General features: G+C 47.1%; 1 long non-coding RNA gene across 1 annotated transcript in view; it reads right to left on the reverse strand.

Moving 5' to 3' along the window:
• The window catches only part of LOC130704633 (uncharacterized), a 76,740-nt gene extending 62,179 nt beyond the window's left edge, over positions 1 to 14,561 (reverse strand). Inside the window, exons 1-2 of the long non-coding RNA XR_009005079.1 lie at positions 14,394 to 14,561; positions 5,028 to 5,251 (exon numbers count right to left, since the gene is read on the reverse strand). This is a non-coding gene — a long non-coding RNA (uncharacterized LOC130704633). The remainder of the gene's footprint in view (positions 1 to 5,027; positions 5,252 to 14,393) is intronic.
• Positions 14,562 to 14,610: the final 49 nt, after the last annotated feature.

Here is a 14,610-nt window from a genome sequence, read left to right on the forward strand (position 1 = left end):
CTCAGTGTGATGCGGATGAACTGGTCCAATGGCCACTATCCCCTACCCTCAACCAGCAGCCCCATCACAGGACTGAGCTGAGGATGGATGGGACGCTGCACTTGACATGCTGGGCGCAGGGCCTGGCATGCGGGAGGTCCTCAGGACATAGAACACCTGGGGACTTGCAGGTTGGGTTCTCAGGCTGACCCCCAGCCTTTCCTAAACTTCATCAACCGGCTGAGCAGAGGGGAATGGAGTTGCTTATACTGGTGGCATAAAACCACAACCTACTTCTCCCTACACGGAGAAGCAGGGAAGAGTTTAAGATTACCATGATTCCAAATTCCAGGGGTGATTTATCGAAACAACTTTTATGGTATTTACTCATTTCCCAGTAATTTTGCAATCAAAGCCATTAATCAGTCCCAACATAGGATTTCCAGTAATAGAACACCGAGTTTTATGGTCATTACAGGACGGTTGCATTAAAGAAATGCTGTATTTGAGATGCAACTGCCTTGAGTGAAATCAAAGGGTTTCTCACAGAGGCTCCCATTTGAGTCAGTTGCTCTCTTTTGTTATGAGATGTCTAGGTGTCTGCACCCAAATGTGGTTTGACATTGTCAACGTGCCATTACCTCTGAATGAGGATTTCAAACACTTTTTGAAATCTATCAGCAGGAAATCAATGGCACACAAGTTACGAAAACTCATGAAGGATTCAATAAAGGAAGAATTTAGAAAGGCGCGGTTGGGTGTCAGGAAACCAGAAGGGAGAGTGCAGCTCCGGGGGCTGCTACAGAAGGAGAAAGCTTCACAGAGAAGTCTTCCTTGAGAGGACCTGGGTCCTCCAGTTGAGAGCTGTGACCTTGCCCTGAGGGAGCTAGGGGAATAAATACCCTACGTCCCTCTCCCCCACCCATCTCCTGCTCTGGTTCCCAGTTGGCTAAACCCACCTGGGCAGCAGAGGGCTAGAGAGCCCTTGATCTGCCCTTGATCTGGGTCAGCCGCCCGGGCAGAAAGCAGGAGGAAGAAGAGCAGAAGAGAGACCTGGAAGATCATCTGTCAGAGGAAGGTGTGTTTTTCAATTTTAGATACACATATTTGGGATGTAACATATAAAGGGGTTAACACTTAAACTAAAAATTAACCTAAGTGGCTGGTAAGCTGAAGTGTTGCAAAAATGCAACATGGGACTTTTAAGGCTAAAGTGTTATTTTAACTCAAACTAAATTTCAATCTAATGGGAACAAAAATATAATCACATAAAATTCACATGAACATAATGTCAGTTAATCAACACTGTGATCTGGTACCCACTGGGCCTGGGGGTGTGTGTGAGCTAAGTGGCTCTGACACTCAGGATCCAGGGGTCCAAGGCACCTGCTGTGTGTTACTCAGTCTCAGGCTGACAGCTGGTCTCCAGGGATTAGGTAGGAAGGGAATAACTATGCAGACAGGTTGTTGTGCTGCATTTCTCTGAGGCAAGAAGTGAAAATGTGGTGCCTATCTCAACACCCTCACTAGGGCTGGGCTCTGTGGCTAAGAGAGTTTCTGAGAGTCACTGTCATTTTTGACTCCTGATTGCCAAGACCTGCTGGGACCTAATGTCCAGCCAGCCCAAGTTATGACAACAATAAAAGAATTAGGGAGGCAACAAAGAAAGGCAAGAAAAGGGAAGAGTAAACAAATAGCCAGGAGCCCTGGGCCAAGGCAGAACCACAAGCAGATACAAAGAGCCACTTGAGACTATACCCAGGGAGAAACAAGGATCAGAAAAACGCGGAACTGGAAAACAGCGAGACAAGACGGCACTTAGAGACTTCCTGGGTTTTGGTAGTAAACGTGTTTATTTTAACAATTGCTAATAGCTTGGGTTTGGGCCATCAGAATCAACGCTCACTGCCCTTGGAAATACTGACAAACTCTCCAATGATGGAAATGACTATTAACCTCACTATTTATTTTTGAAATGAAGGCATATTTTATTAATGAATTTGATTAATGAGTTCTAAAGATTTTAAAAAATAGAATGTGATGAAGCAGATAAAAAGGTGGTTTTTAGAAATTTACACTTGAGTAATTAATTCTGCTTGGGGGTGGGAGTGGATAGTATTCCCTTGAGGATATATTTGAATTAGACCCCGGTGGATTTCCAGGCCAAGTGCACAGCGTGAGGCCTGGGGCACAGAACAGCACATGGGTGTGGGGCTCAGGGAGTGAGTGGTGAGGCCAAGTTCAGAGGAGGCAGGACAGGGCCAGGGCTGGAAAGACAGGCCTCTTAAAATATGAGCGTGAGACTTGCTCTTTCCACCTCATGGGAGAGTGCAATGAAACGTAGGCAGAAATGCTTCCGATATTGAGACACTAACTTGTCATCCATGCTTCTAGAGTTTTCATTAAGAAAAAAAACTCAGGCCCACCATTTTGCCAATAGGAAAACCGAGTAATATTTAGGAGATACGCAGAACTGACATAGAACATATGCAGTCATTTATGAGACAAAGTTGTATACGAAAAGATGTTCTGCCTCATATTTGTTTCCTAGCAGAACCACTGCTGAATGAGCAGACATCGTGAAGTTAGAAATTCATATGCCATATGCTAGGATGACTAGCCCTAAATCAGTCAACCTTCCATCAGGTGTTTGAGGCAATATAAGACAAGTAACTTATAATCTAGTTAGAGAGAAACATATAGAAGAATCAACAAGAAAATAACACAAGGCAGAATTTCACGAAGAGCTTAACTGGGTAGTTCTGGCTGTCAGGGTGACAGGAATTCAGAGACAGGCCCGGGTGGGGTGTTGACAGATTCTCAGGGAAGTCAAAAGAGATGCCAGCTAAGCCTGGAAGGATGGAAAGAATCTGAACAGTGCAAAAGACGTCAGGGTCTGGAAGAGTTAGTACTAATTCTCAGAAGCCATTGGTTTCTGAAATGTTTGGGTCAAATGAGAAAGAAGCTCTTGGTGACTTCAGCCCCATAAAGTACCACTAGAGCATCATCCAGACGCCAGCTTCATTCCTCCTGGGAGCTGTCAGGGATGATAAACAAGAATGACGCCGTCTGTTGCTGGTGAGGATGCTGATGCCAACAATAGCAATCGGGGTTGCCTGATGTTGACACTTTCTGGATTTTTTTTTTTTTTTAATCACAACCAAAAAGTATCAAAACAGCCACAGATAACTCAACAAAACATTTATGGAATAAATAATACACAAAGTCTTCTAGAAAATTGAAGAGGAGGGAATACCTCTAAACCCAATCTATGAGGCCAGTGTTACCCTAATACCAAAACCAAACAAAGAAATGACAAGAAAAGAAACTACAGACGAATTATGAACACAGAGGCAAAAATTCTTAACAAAATTTTAGCAAATCAAATCCGACGATATACTAAAAGGATAACACAACCTAACCAAGTGGGATTTCACCCAGGAATTCAAGATTGGTTTAACGCTCAAAAAGTACCCAATCTAATTCCTCATATTAACAGACTAAAAAGAAAAACTATATGATGACCTCAGTAGATGCAGAACAAGCATTTAACAAAATCCTACTTCTGTTCCTGATTAAAAACTCTCAGCGAACTAGGAATGGAAGACAACTTCCTCAGCTGATAAATGGCAGCTATGAAAACCCCACAGCTAACATCAAACCTAATGATCAAAGATGAACGCTTTCCCCCTGTGATCAGGAAAAAGACAAGGGCGTCTGTTCTCATCCTTTCTGTTCAACATTGCACTGGAGATTCTGGCCAGTGCAATAAGCAAGAAAGAAGGATCAAAGCTTTGAGTGGCTCAGACCTGACACTGGAAGAGGGACCGGGTCCTCCAGGAATGCCTCTGATGTCCTCCAGCACACGACCAGACATCTGATAAGTTGTTGACTCAAACCAGCTTGGCCACTATGTAGCTGTGAGACCTTAAAACATCCCCTCCCTCCCCTCCCTCTGCCTTTGGATATTATTTCATTTTATTTTTAATTCTCTTAGAGTTTCAGGTTCCTAAGTGATGGAATGGGCATAATAGCCACCCACTGCAGATTTGTTGTGAAGACTAAATGGAATAAGCATACGCGTAAAATGCAAAGGGCCATTCCAGCATCTGGCTTTGCTACATTCATGCTGAGTAGCAAGGGGAACTATGTGATCTGCTAAGAATGCAGGCTGGTAGGTGTGAGGGTTTGGGATTTGAGGAGCAAAGTGTAGAGTAGGAAGGGCTGGGGCTGGAGGTATGGGCCCAGACAGGAGCAGGCTCTGGGGCAGCCAGCTGGAGCTGTGCCTCTTTTTCTCCTGGGAGGTGGGGGTGGGGTGGGGCATGGCGGCCAGTGGGAGGAAGGGATGGGGACTCCGGAGCCCTGGATCAGACCTGTTAGCAGGTCTCCTCCTTAATGCTCGGCCCCCTTTGCTGACCTTCAGAAGCTCCCTCCACCCCTAGAGGCTCCTCCTAATTCAGAGGAAAGTGATCTGATGAAAATAAGCCACAGTGGGACACCAAGGGTGGTGACTCAACACTTGACCTCTTCTGGGAGCATCTGCTTTTTAAAAGAGCCCCAGGACGAAGGCAGTGCCTAAAGTGACTCACCAGGAGCGTGGGGAGGGCGAGGGCTGGGCTCCTGCCCATGAGATATTTTAGGTCGTGTTCTTCTGCACCGAGTCCCCTCCTCTCAGACTGAGTTGACTGCCTGCCTGCCCTGTAGCAGGGGCCGGGGGAAGAGACCTCAGGAGAGGATGAGACAACTTAGCCAGAGGAAGCACCATGAAGGGCAAAGGTGAGGATGCGGAGAGGAAGGATAGATGTGTCTGTTTCACCGTCCATAACTGGTCGGGTGAGGAGGACTCAGTGATACAAAAGCCAGCCAGGCTGCCCAGCCACAGGGGAGTGGCCAGGAGGGCCGGGGGCTAAGGAGGGCGACACAGGCGTGTTTACGGCATGTGTGCATTTGTCAGTGCGCAGCTGCGCATCTGGGCAGGTGGGAGGAAGCAGATTTCCATCGCTCTTAGAATGAGCACCCGATCAGGTCTTTGTGTGAAGGAGACAAACCTTTAATTGAAGAATCATGAACCACTGCGCTCCAGATCTGGGAACAAACACTTGCCCCGTGAGACAGCTGCTTCCAACAGCGGGGAGCTGCAGGGCCTTGATCCGTCCACCACTCAGCTCGGCCAGTCCTCCTGCATACCTTGCATGGTTTTGAGAAGCTGTGTCACTTCTCAACGTGTGACAGGTGTGGCATGGATCTAAGGTGTGGATCCTGGGAGCTTTAACTGTAGAAAACAATGAGGAATAAAAGAGTGTTTTAATCCTCTTTGGTTGTGATCTTTTTTAAAAAATCCAGGAAGGATGACAACTGATAATTGCTTCAGCTCTTGTTATCATCAGTAACGATAGTTCTAGCGGTCCAATATCCAAACCCCTTCCTGAGTTTGGGGGCCCCTTCCCTCTACAGAAACTGAAAATGCCAGGTCCTCCTTCTCCAAGTCTCTCTTGCAGCTCAGGCCTGAGTACAGCCACAGGCTCCATCCACCCAAAGACCGAGCTCAGACTTTGATGCAGTGGAACGTCAAAGGCAGGAGGGTGACTGAGGTGATGGCAGCCACCTGCCTTGCCCGGGCATAGAGGAGGTTGGTGCGTGTTGCCAAGCAGTGAGGTGACTCGCCCACAGTGGCCCAAGCATTGCCTCGTCCTGGGCTCATTTTGGACTCGGACCGTTTGTTCTGGTAGCTCAGCCGTGCTGCCTGGAACAAAATAACAACCACTCTGGGCCCAAGAACTCTTCTTGCAAATGTCTCTTGCTCATTTGCCACCCGCCTTTCCTAAACCCTTCAGCGGTCAGTGTCCTTGCTCCAGTTTAACCTCTGCACTTGAAGCCGGGCATCGATGGCCCACGTGTATACATCTGTTGTTTAGCGTCCACCCAGAGCTGGTCCTGGGCCTGGCACAGGGAGACACCAGAAAGTACATGACGAATGAAGCACTTCTTATGAGAATCACAAAATGAGCCAAGAGTGTTAAAGATGAAAGCGGTCTTAGAGATCAGCTCTGCTTCAGAAATGAGGACTTCATGGTCCAGAACGATTTCACGCTTCACATGAGGTTTCCCTTTAGCATGATTTCTGCCACACTCCACTGCTTCCTACTAGGGGCATTTATTTGGCAAACACAGTAATTCATTATAAAGTTCAATGAAAAGTTCCTTGATCATTTGGAGTAATTGGAACTCTTATTTGCTGCTGGTGGGAAGGTAAATTGGTACAATCTCTTGCCACAACTATTGGCAGGATTTATTAAGCCATAGCCTATGATCCAGCAATTCCATTCTTGGGATTAATGACAGAAATGTGTACATGAGTGCATCAAAAGATATGTACAATGTTCATAGCAGTGTAATCCAACAGAACCCCAAAATCCTGGAAACCACTTAAATGTCCAGCAGAGGAATGGATACATTGTAGTGTATTCTCACAATGGAAAACTACACAGCAATGAAAATGAAGCATGGCTACATGACTCGAAGATGAATCTTTGAGTAGTGGGGAGTACAGGGGATTGGCAATGGGCATAGAACAGGCGACTTTAGAGGCACTGATGATGTTCTATTTCTTGAAGGATTACCAGGTGTTTACTCTGTAAAAATTCATCTCACTGTACACTTATGATTTGTGTACTATCTTATGTGAGTTATGCTTTAATAAAAATGTTTATTTTCTAAAAATCTCTGAAAACCCAGGTAAACAAGATTGGTTAACCCATTTTAGAGATGAAGCCAAAAGAATTTATAAGATTAAAAAAAAGAAAAAAGGTCTTTGATTCACCAAACTAAATCAAAGTCCATACATTGAAGCACATGGCCCTGGTCCCTGAATGCTCAACCAAGGCCTCACTCACGGGCATCTGTGATGATTTTAGACATACTTCTAATACCTTTGGGGATCTGTCACTTTAGTCCACAGCATATCAAAAACAGAAAATCTGCTAAGTGCATGGATGTGCTAGGAGAGAAGTCTAAAGCCAACACTTTAATGGCAGAAATGAAAATCAGAAGGCAAGAACTCCAACTGCATATTGGTCAGGGCCATTTAGTACAGGGAAAATGCCTTATACACCAGCTACAATTCATGAGAAGTTCCTTGTCTTAGAGAAGAGTACAAATGTTCAGATGTTCAATTCATACTGACGATTCCCAATCCTTACAAAAAGTTCAGATCCTTAGTGTAGTAGGTGGAGAACCAAATAGATCATTTCAGAAATTGCTCCACAACAGGATCAGAGAATTGCAGAGGTGAACACGGGCTAAGGCAAGAGGCCAGGAGCCATTCTGCACACAGGTCCAGGGATGGGCTCAGAGCAGCCATGGCAGAGCTGGGGGGTGTGGGGTGAGGGCGTCCAGGAGCCCTGAGAGAAGCGAGATGGAGGCCAGGGCAGCTGGACTTGGTCAGGATCCATTCAACATTCAAGGGTGCCCCAGTAAGAGTTAAAAAGAAAAGATAACGAGACCGGTCATAGGGCATCATAAGTAGTTTGAGATTTTATAGAATGTATAGTTTTCTAAAAAAGTGTGAGCGCCATCACACTTTCCATTTCTTGCTCTTCTAAACAATGGCAGGTGGAAGCCTCATCAGCAAGCCAGGCTTCCTTGGACAAGGCTGGGGTGGAGGCTTCTGTGCCCTGCAGGCCTCTGGGCCTCCCCAGTGGTCCACCGATGAGGAAGGTGGCCGATGCTCTTCCTTTGCCTGGAATGGGTTTCCCTCCCTCCGCCGGCCATGCGCTTTTCTGGCCCTGCCCCTGTCCCCAGGGCTGGGCACACTCTGGGACCTGGGCTGGTTGGTTCACCTGCCTTGGGGCAGGAACAGCAATGTCTTGTGAAGACGTGGAACAAAAGGCCCCTGAGAGGAGGCCTCAGCTCCTCAGAGTCTTCTGAGGATTTCTTTGCAGGCTTAGAAAATGAACATCACCGAGTCTCCATGTCATCACTGTTTTATTCCACAACCAACTGTCCCCAAAGCTTTTGGACTGACTGTCTCCACTACTATCTCAAAGTACAAGTACAGCAGACGGAAAAATAAATGTCACGTGTGAATGAAAGCAAACAAAACTCAACAACGTAGCGGCAGAATTAGGAACAATGATACAGGGGAAAAACTGAAGCAGGCTGACAGTTCAAGAAGGGAGGTGTTGTCACAGCCTGGGGATTAGCAAATTTGAGGTTTGCAGAGAGCAAAATAGGGAGGGAACCTCAGAGATGGCAGAATTATAGTAATTACAATTGTTTTCTTTCTCTATAATATGCACAAAGAGTAAATGTTAAAATAATAATTCATTTTAAGTAATGGGTGGGGCCTCAAGAGACAAGAGAAGGACCAGTGCTCAGAGGGGGTTTACAGGGGCAACAAGGATGAGGAAAACACCATCCCGGGAGCATGATCCTGGCTCTCAGAATTAAAGGGAAGTACCCCACTATTCGGGGAGAACTTTGTCAGCGTTTGGGGGCCACATTTGTAATGTTAAATTAGTGTTTATAGAATAGGCATGGCTTTAAGGAGTAATTCCAGTAAGCACAGGGGCCCTTAAAACGATTTTCTCTCATTCAGACTCTGCAAAGCAATATTAACTGTTGAGGTCAAAATTCAGAGAGGAGATTGCGTGAGCCTGGAGCCGCCAGGTGTGACTGCGCGGGAGGTGCAATGCCTGACTCAGTGCCCGATTCGAGGGGTCGCCATCACGTTGTCGTTGATGTAGAAGGTGCATCTGGAGTTGAGCTGTGCGCAGCCTGCCCACGGGTACATGGCAGCCACAGCAGGCCCGTGGCGCGGCCAGTTTCTTCTGAAAGTTTCCTTATCTGTCCTTTCTCATGATACTATTGAACGTTGCCTTTCCCAAACTTTCCTATGACCCTTCCCCAAGCCTCTGGCCCCCACCCACCACAGAGCAGAAGATGTCACCTCCCCTTCCTGGAGAAACCCTGGCTAAAGGATGGAAGTCACGTTAACTTCCTGCCACCTCATCTGAATGCGGCTCTCCACCTGGACCCACCTTTGCCTGTCTTTCCCCCGACCCCCTAGCTGCAGGGGCAGCAGCGGCCTGCCCCTCACGTGTGCTCCTCACCGAGGCCTTCTCAGGACACAGCCCACAGTAGCAGGCGAGTCCCTGGCCTGCACAAGAGGGACCTCTCCTGGCCATGCCCTTCTGCTCCCAGTGGAGGGAGGGACACACGTCCACCCTAGTTCTTGCCACCCCCCTTCCTGAACGTGCTCTGGATACCGGGGACCCCAGGACCTCCTGCCCAAATGGCCCCAGATGGCCTCTGTGGGCCTCGTCCCTGGGTTCCACGTGTACAGCCCCAGGCCCAGGCATGGTAGAGAGGCGGCTGTTTGTGAGGGTCAGGGAGAAGACGGGCAGGTTTCCACACATGTGCACACGTGTAGCCTCATGATGCCCGGTGCAGCAAGGGCTGAAAGGGAGGGGGCCCGGCGCTGGCATGGCTGTCTGCATGCCACCACGTCCACAGCAGAACTCCACGGAATCTGAGAATTCTAAATTGAGCTCTGGTCTTCTGAGTTGTGAAGGTATGTTTGCTGAGGTAGAAGGGTAGAAGGTATCTTATTTTACAGTTCATTAGCTTGATTTGTGCTTTAAATAGCAAGACACGTGGTAAGTAGGCCTCCATTTGTATTCTTGCCCTGGACTCTGCAAATGTTAGCGTCAGGCCTATTTTCAATTTCTCTCTTTCCCCCCTTTAAATATTTCCATGCAGCTGTCAGGTGAAAAATTAGCAAACAACTATGTGAACCAGGGCCCCTCCCCACCCCTCTCTGGCCTGAGTTCCCTCCTAGACAAGGATCGTTTAAACAATAAGGCCCTCCGCAACCATCACTAGGGTCTGCAAGGCTCGGGAAAACAGGGATGAAGAAACTGCCTCTGTCCAAGTGAGCCTACAATCCGCATGACATAACGTGTCCTGTGATGGAGGAAACAGGCCGCTGGGAGCGCCTCCTTGGGGGACATCGCACTTGGTTTAAAGGTGGGAACTGAGATCAGAGAAGGTTCCTGAGAGGTGATGTCCAAAGAACAAATCCAGACAAGATTGTGATCATCTCTGAGGGGCTCCATCAGCTTCTGGTTGCAGTGGGGCTAATTCGGCCTGCACATCCCTACGGAACAGGCACTGCACGCTCGGCTCCTCTCGTGGCGGCTGTGGGTTGGGGATTCTGAGGGTCTTGACTGCAGCTTCAATGTTACTTCACATCATCAAGGAGTCCCATACCAACTGGAGCAGCCACTGTTCATACAGTGAGCAACGCCCATCATACTTCGCACAAGTTATCAAGAGAAGGGGGCAGTGTGTCTTCCATCCAATAGCATGATCCCAATACCCACTACTTTTCCTGAAATTGATGAGACAATTGAGTAGATGCTTTACATCTCAGGTGAGATGGGGTAGCTTAACAACCACATTAGAGTTGACCCTTGAACCACATGGGGGTTGGGGACCCACCCACATAAAACTGAAAATCTGCGTATAACTTTACAGTCAGCCCTCCAGATGCACGGTTCCACATCCGTAGATTCAACCAGCCAAGGATTGTATTGTACTGTAGTATGTATTTATTGAAAAAAATCCTTGTGTATGTGGACCCATGCTGTTAATTTATCTCCAGCAATAGATACGGAAGCACGTGAGCCACACCTGAGGCAGTGCACGTGGAGTCCCTGCCTGTGCCCCTGGTGTGCAGTGATGGTGCCGCCAAGGTGGATGTGGAACACGTTTCTCCCCAGCCCAAAGCTTCTCCTCCTTGAGTGGATGTGCTCCAGCGTTTCTCTCACCCTCGTCGTTGCTAATCATCTGTTGCTGCTCTGCCACTCAATCCTTGAGGACTCTGGCAACTGCCCACAGGGAGTTTCTGTCCAGCGGAAAAGACAAATCTATTGTCTCTCTTCCCCTGCTAGACTGGGGGCTTCCTGAGAGCAGGGACTATTCTGTTTTGTTTGTCCTCGTCTCTATCCTCGGGACTGGGCATTCTACAACTGCTTAATTGATAGCAGATGACTAAGAGTGATGGGAGCACAGGAGTTTTAACCAAACCAGAGGGATGGGGAAGGCTAAAATAATAGCATGTCAGCCAAGATAGGAAAAGTGGGTGGAAATAAATGAGACCCCAGGAGGGTGGTTTGGGGAGAAAAGCAGCTTCCAGGCAGAAGCAGTAGCAACATGGGTAAAGGCCCTGAGGGAGGAGGGAACACAGCTGGTTGGTGGAACTGACAAAAGTGAACACTGGACTGGAGTGCAGAGAGCTGGGTGAGAGGCAAGGTTGGAGAGGTGGGTAGCTCTCTGAAGGCCTGTGAATCCATGTTGTGGACGTTGGACTTCATTCTAGGGAACATGGAAAGCCACTGAAGGGTTTCAAGTAGAGGACACGATCGAAACATTGCACATCTGTATTGTTGAAGAGGTCATATGGAATTGTATGTGGGAAGTGGGTTGGAGGGACCAGAGGTGAACCAGAAAGATAAAAAGGCAACGTAGGAGTCCTCAAGGGAGATGATGGTGGCTGGAGTGGGGTTATAGTGCGGAGGTGACCGAAGGGGAGGAGTCAAGGATGACACCCAGGTTTCTAGTTTGAACAACTGGTGAATAATGGTGGCATTTGCTGAGATAGGAAGTGCTGAAGGGGTGTGTTTGGAGGAGCAAGGAGGAGGATGAATTGTTTTTGCCAAGCTGAGTGTGAGATGCTGACTGTGATAAGCATCTGAATTTACATCTAGGCAGGGAATTTTATATCTGGCTATGCACCTTTGGAGAAAGATCCAGATAAGAGATGCAAATCTGAAAGCGATCTGCATTTACATATATATATATATATTTTTTTTTTTAAGTTTTGGCTGCCTCGGGTCTTCGTTGCTGCGCACAGGCTTTCTCTAGTTGTGGCGAGGGGGGGCTACTCTTCGTTGCGGTGAGCAGGCTTCTCATTACGGTGGCTTCTTTTGTTGCGGAGCATGGGCTCTTGGCACGCGGGCTTCAGAAGTTGCAGCAGGTGGGCTCAGTAGTTGCGGCACGTGGGCCCTAGAGTGCACGGGCTCAGTAGTTGTGGCTCACGGGCTCTAGAGCACAGGCTCAGTAGTTGTGGTGTGTGGGCTTAGTTGCTCCACGGCATGTGGGATCTTCCCGGACCAGGGGTTGAACCTGTGTCCCCTGCATTGGCAGGTGTATTCTTAACCACTGCGCCACCAGGGAAGTCCCTGATCTGCATTTAGATGGTACCTGAGGCCCCATGAGTTGGTGAAATGTCTGGGGAAAGTATAAACTGAGGAGGGCAGAGGGCCTTTGACCAAGCAACAAAGAACTCTCGATCTGTAAGGACTGAGAAGGAAGAGCTGGTTCCAAGCCTGGCTGATCATTAGAATCACCTGGGAAACTTAAAAAATGTATATCTGCTGGGGAGGATGTGTCTACATAACCTATATATATATATTTTTAATTTTATTCATTATTATTTCTTTTTTTAAATATTTATTTATTTGGTTGTGCTGGGTCTTTGTTGCGGCATGCAAACTCTTAGTTGCAGCATGCATGTGGGATCTAGTTCCCTGACCAGGCATTGAACCCGGGCCCCCTGCATTGGGAGCACGGAGTCTTAACCTCTGTGCCACCAGGGAAGTCCCACTTAACCTATATTTTGAAAAAACTATAGTATGATTAGAAACCATTTGGTAGAAGAAAAAAACTGTCAAAGAGAGGATCAGTGGTTAGGAAAAAAGGAAAATAAAAGAATGGTGATGTTCCAGATGCCAAGGGAAGGAGTTCGGGAAGAAAGGGATTAGGCAAAATCAGGACTGAATTTTCCGCTGGGAAGCCAGATGGTGAGACACCCACTTGTCAGATTCCTCTCTAGTAGGGGATTGGTGTTTGAACTCAGTAAAATTTACTAAGGGATTATGGAAAGGTGCCCAGCAGAACACCCTGTGTTCAATGCCCTCATACAGGCATGCACAGGGTGGGTGCAGGGGAAGGGGAGGGAAAGGAAGGTGCATCAGGTGGCAGGGAGCTTTTCATTGGAAGTAGCATCTGAACTGCAGCATTCCTAGGATAGGAAATAATGGGAAAAAAACTATGATGAGTTAAGAGAATGATGTACACTCTAGGCAAGAGTTAGTCCCTGGCTGCAGGGACTTAAGTGTTGGGAATGGAGCAAGAAAAGGGGTCAGAGCCCAGTTATTAAGGACCTTATATGCCAAGGTAAAAGAGCCCTGAAGAACGTAAGAAAGTAAGTGGCACGATTAGATTTGTGATTTAGTTAGCCCATTCTGGCAGCCAATGTGAAGGATGGCCTGGGGTCAGGGAGAATTAGGAAAAGATGGAGGCTCAAACTTCCATCAAGAGGCTGTGACACAATATTGTAAATCAACTATACTCCAATATAAAATAAAAATTAAAGTAAAAAAAAAGAAATTAAACAAAACAAAACAAACAAGAGGCTGCAAGAGGTGTCTTGCAAGGATCCAGATGAGGGGTGATGGATTCACCAGGATAGGAAGAGAAGTGAGTGGGTAGCTGACTGGAATGAGAAGAGAGTGGACCCAGAAAGCCAGGATCAACACCTAATTTCTGGCTAGGTGAGTAGTTGGTGGGAGATGTCAGTCTTTGAGATAAGGAATAAGGAAGACTAGATTTAGGGGAAGATAGGGGTGGAGAATGGAGTACAGGAGGGAACATTTCAACACTGGTAGGTATTCCTTTCTCCAAAGGAGAAAAGATGTCAGTAACATTATTACTGGTTTCCTATTCTCTTTCTCTCACCTGTAAGTCATTCTGCAGCCTATTTCCTTCAAGTATCCAGATTCATAAATACTACTTTCCTTTATCAGAACACAGAAGCTTCAACCAATTACTGCAAGGGGTTTTCATTTTTTAATTACTTCATTTAAAAAATACTTATAATGTACCAACGACTTGCAAGGCACTCATGAACCTGGGAAAGAAAAGTAAGCAAAACATAACAGGCCTTCCCCTTTTAGAGCTTACTTTCTAGCAGAAACCAAATAAGAAATGAACCAACCAATTATAAACCATGTAATTTACGTCATGAAGATTGGAAGAAGTATAGAGTATCATGTGGCAAATAACAAGAGGGAGGGGTGTTCCACTGAAGTTCATAAATAGGCTTTAGCAGATTTGTGAACTGCTGAACTCTGTATGTAAGATTTTGTCTGTGCCTGTATAATTTGGGGGGGGGTGCAGAAGGGGGAGCTGAGATGCTCAAAGAGGTCCGTGACCCCTTCAAGGTTAAGGACCACTCTACCCTTCAAATCCATCTGGGCACCAGGGTACACAAACTTCTGCGCGACAAGTTCGCGACCAAGGGGAATGCTGGCAGTCTGGCGGTCTGTCTAGTCCACAGAGAATGACCTTACCTTTACACTTAGAGACATCAAAAGCGATCAATCTTCTGACTTAACGTGAGAAGAGACAACGTGGTGATTAACTTTTTTAAAAATCCAGTTATTTTAAAAAGATCACGGGATGTTCTAATCCTCAATCCCTGGGGACGTCCAAGCACGTGCCCGGGTCCGAGCGCGTGAGCAGCAGCACGCCGCCCGCCAGACGCCCACCCGCCCGGAAGGAAGAGAC

The sequence above is a fragment of the Balaenoptera acutorostrata genome, chromosome 13, assembly GCF_949987535.1.
Source record: "Balaenoptera acutorostrata chromosome 13, mBalAcu1.1, whole genome shotgun sequence".
NCBI lineage: Eukaryota > Metazoa > Chordata > Mammalia > Artiodactyla > Balaenopteridae > Balaenoptera > Balaenoptera acutorostrata.